This window comes from Macaca fascicularis, chromosome 15 (genome assembly GCF_037993035.2).
Source record: "Macaca fascicularis isolate 582-1 chromosome 15, T2T-MFA8v1.1".
In the NCBI taxonomy this organism is placed as follows: domain Eukaryota; kingdom Metazoa; phylum Chordata; class Mammalia; order Primates; family Cercopithecidae; genus Macaca; species Macaca fascicularis.
Genome location: NC_088389.1, coordinates 21,434,772 through 21,439,132, shown reverse-complemented (window position 1 = coordinate 21,439,132; position 4,361 = coordinate 21,434,772). Strand labels below are relative to the sequence as shown.

At 38.1% G+C, this 4,361-nt stretch overlaps 1 pseudogene; it reads left to right on the top strand.

Annotated features, from left to right (window-relative positions):
- The first annotated feature begins 969 nt into the window (after positions 1-969).
- LOC102141736 (serine/threonine-protein kinase tousled-like 1 pseudogene) lies at positions 970-3,284 on the top strand (annotated as a pseudogene).
- The last annotated feature ends 1,077 nt before the right edge of the window (positions 3,285-4,361 follow it).

Sequence of the window (4,361 nt, the reverse complement as noted above, 5' to 3'; positions counted from 1 at the left end):
TGGCATTTGCAAAACACTAGAAAGAAAAAAAAAACTGTCAGCCAAGAATTTTATATTCTACCAGAAAAAGCTTCATAAATGAAGGAGAAATGAAGTCTTTCTCAGACAAGCAAATGCTGAGTAAATTTGTCACCTCTAGACAGGCTATGCAGGAAATGTTCAGAGGAGTCTTAAACATGGAAATGATAGGTCAGTATTCATTATGATGAAAACACATGGAAAAATAAAACTAACAATTCTTATAAAAACAATCACACAAAGGAGGAGGAGAAAGGAATCAAATGGCAACATGACATAATTTGTTCAAACCATAAAGACAAAAAGAGAAAAAAAAGAAAAAATTAATAAAACAATTTGTAAAAATTAATAATATGACAGAAACAAAGCCTCACATATCAATAATAACCTTGAATGTAAACAAATTAAATGTTCCACTTAAAAGATAAAGATTGGCATAATTAATAAAATAAAATCAAGATCCAACTATATGCTGCTAACAAGAAACTCACTTTACCCATAAAGATACACATAGACTGAAAGTAAAAGAGTGGGAAAAGATAGTCCATGCAATTGGAAACCAAAAGCAAGTAGGTGTAGCTAAATTTCTACTAGATAAAAAAGACTTTAAATCAAAAACAGCAATAGGCCCACACTCAGACCCCAGCCCTGGCAGGCGCCCCCACCACACCTCCACCACTCGGCTCCTTCCCTCAGCCTCTTCTCTGGTGCACCCACCCACTCCCTCACTTCTCCCCCTTTCCCTCTTCCCCATCTGCTCTCCTTCCCTCACCTCTTTCCTCCCCACTTCCCCTCTTCTTGGTTTCCTCCCCCATCCCCTTGACTCTCCCCTCCCTGCCCTTACTCTCTCGCTCACCCTCAGCCTGGACCCCCCATGATGGAGGCAGGTGCCAGTGCCATTGTCACTGCTGCCATCGCAGAGTGGGAGTCATGTTCCCAGAAAGTAGCATGATGGGTGTCCAAAGTAGCAGTGGAAGTTTGCAGGAGCCACCATCTTGGTACCAGCGCTCCACATCTCCAACCCCAGGCTCAGTGGCAAGCAGCGGCCAGGTCCCTGATAAATCACGCACCACCATCCAGGAGGCCCAGGGAAGATGCAATGGATGAGCTTCATAGTCTGAATCCAAGAAGGCAAGAGTTATTGGAAGCTAGATTTACTGGGTTGTAAGTGAGAACACAGGGAGTACCAGCAATTGCAGTGTTGGAGCTAAAGCCTCAACAAATAATGAAAGCTCTTATCACAGTTTTAGAAGCTTAGGATCTTTAAGTGACAAAGAATCAGAGAAATGACTGGCAGGCAGCTGAAAGGACTGTGCAAGTGACCGGACTTTATCTGCAGAGGGTTCCCTTGAGAAACCAGAGAAGAAACAATCAGAATCATCTAGGAGAAAATATAGAAAAGCAGAAACCCAGAATGAAAATTGTCAGGGAAAAAGTACTGGGGGGATGTGGCCACAAAATTAGTGACTATTTTTAATACCAGGGTGAAAATGGCTCAAGTCCAGTAAGAGGCATACCTTCTGCAATCAGTTCTCCTCAAAATTCATATTCACATTCCACTCCTTCCTCATCTCTTTGACCAAATGGCCCTTCTCCTACTGCATTAGCATTTGGGGACCACCCTATTGTACAATCAAAGCAGTTACCCTTTAAAATTATTCAGACTGTTCTAACGATCCTGAAATTAGCAGCATTAGAAAGTAATAAAATCCAGGAGCTGGAAAAGAAGGAAGGATATATAGATTATTTGCTCAGGGCTAACCATGATCTCAGATGGCAAATAGATGAACAACAAAAATTACTTGAAAAATACAAAGAATGATTAAATAAGTGTATATAAATGAGCAAGAAACTTCTTTTGAAAAGAGTACACAAGAAAAACTGTCAAACAGAGAGAAGAGTATGCAAGATTGATTACATCTCAGGCACTTTACAACAGTTAGACATGGCGTTTCATTTACTGAATAATGGACAGACGGTTTTGCATTTCAGAATCTTGTGAAGCAACAAGAATGGGTGAATTAGCAAAGGGAAGATATTGAAAGGCAAAGGAAAATTTTAGCCAAACACAAACCTCCCACAGCTAATAATTCTCAGACACCCTCTACCACTACTGAACCAAAACAAAGGAAAAACAAAGCAGTCAGTGCAGCAGAAAATGATCCCTTTGTTAGACCAAATTTACTACAACTGTTGACTTTGGCAGAATATCATGAACAGGAAGACATTTTCAAACTTAGACTAGGACATCTCAGAAAGGAAGAGGCAGAAATCCAAGCAGAACTTGAATGTTGACATGACATGAGCTGAGCAGAATAAACAATGAAGATAATTCACAATTCAAAGATCACCCAATGTTAAACGAAAGATATTTATTACTTCATCTGCTTGGTAGAGGTGGCTTTAGCAAAGTGTATAAGGCTTTTGACCTTTATGAACAAAGATATACTGCTGTGAAGCTACATCAGCTTAATAAAGGCTGGAGAGATGAGAAAAAAGAAAACTACTACAAGTATGCCTGCAGTATAGAATACACAAAGAACTGAATCACCCCAGAATAGTTAAACTCTATGATTATTTCTCCTTGGATACAGATACACTTTGTACGGTGTTAGAATACTGTGAAGGCAATGACTTGGATTTCTATCTGAAGCAACAAAAGCTAATGTCAGAGAAAGAAGCTGAGTCTATTGTAATGCAGATTGTAAATGCACTAAGATATCCCAATAAGATCAATCCCCCATTACACATTATGACCTTAAGCCAGGAAACATCCTTTTGGTAGATAGAACAGCATGTGGTGAAATCAAAATCACTGATTTTTGTCTGTCCAAGATTACAGATGATGATAGCTATGGTATAGATGGAACTAATCTACCTCCTGAGTGTTACATAGTTGGAAGAGTGGCACCAAAGATTTCCAACAAGGTTAATGTGTGGTCAATTAGAGTCATCTTCTTTCAGCATCTTTGTGGTAGAAAGCCATTTGGTCACAATCAATCTCAACAAGACATTCTTCAAGAAAATACAATATTAAAAGCCACAGAAGTCCAGTTCCATGTAAAACCAATTGCAAGCAGTGAACCCTAGGCCTTTATAAGACGCTGCTTAGCATATGGAAAAGAAGATTGATTTGATGTGCACCAGCTGGCAAATGACCCATACCTCCCCCCACAAAAGTACATCAAATTCTTCAGGAAACCTACAACATGGCTGGGCTGACAGCATCTCCTACACTGCTTTCTTCAAGCATAATTACTTACTGACTTTCCTCCAATACCAGCATGATGTCTTTGGATTGCTTCCAGATGCACACTTAAGTTTGAGAGCATTTGAGTGTTTTTTGTGTGTTGTTTTCTTTTTTTTTTACACAGGACATGGTTAAGAACTGTTTGTGAACCGAAGTTCCTCATAGTGTCATTTCTTTGAGAGTGGATCATGGACAATGAATAAATGCACACTTCTGACTATAACTTTGAGCAGTGAAGGATGACCACGTGTTATAAAGAAACAGGAATACCATGTTAAGACAGAAGAAAAACATTTTTGTTCTTTTATTTGAAGGAACACCGTAAATAATGTTTATAATACTTAAATACATTTGGTTGTTACCAGAGTTCTAATATGAAAGGTAGTTTTTCATATTAGTTTTTCATTTCTAACACATGAACTACAGTGCCTGGATACATTCTTCAGCATTTGGCAGTTAATCTGCTGAAGTCAAAGTAAGAACTGAATGAGAGTGACAGTTGGGTTTTATAGTAATAGAATGTAAGAGTTCTCTTTGGACAAAGTTAGGCTTTGTCATTTGCCTATTCTGACTTTTACCAAGTTGTACCTCGAAATCACATGTCCATTTTCTTTCACTTGTTATATTAAAGGGAGAGCTATTATTTCTAAATTCTTTACACCTTTGACAAAATGAGCTATTTGTTTTGAAATCAGTTGAATTCACTAAATTGTAATATTGCCAGTGTTTTCAACACATTAGAATTGATAACAGGTACGTTTCTTTTGTTACCAGGCCTTGTTCATCAAAACAGGTGACAGTATGTAACCAAATGCAGACCAGTTCTATGCAGGATAATGATAAAATCCCTTCTAGCTCTATTGTAAATTGCTGTACAGATTTCAATTACTAAGTTTCAGCAGCTTATTCTTGTACAAATGTTTAAAATATGGCTTTTCTAATTGGGTATTGTATTTTTTAAGTCTTCTTGAAGGTGCTCTTATTACTGCTAAATGATGTCACTTCTTTGCTAAAAAAGTAAATGACCCCCTAGAAGGTGCAGGTTGTCTGTCATTAGCAGACATTCATTAACAATCACGACAGGTAAAAATGA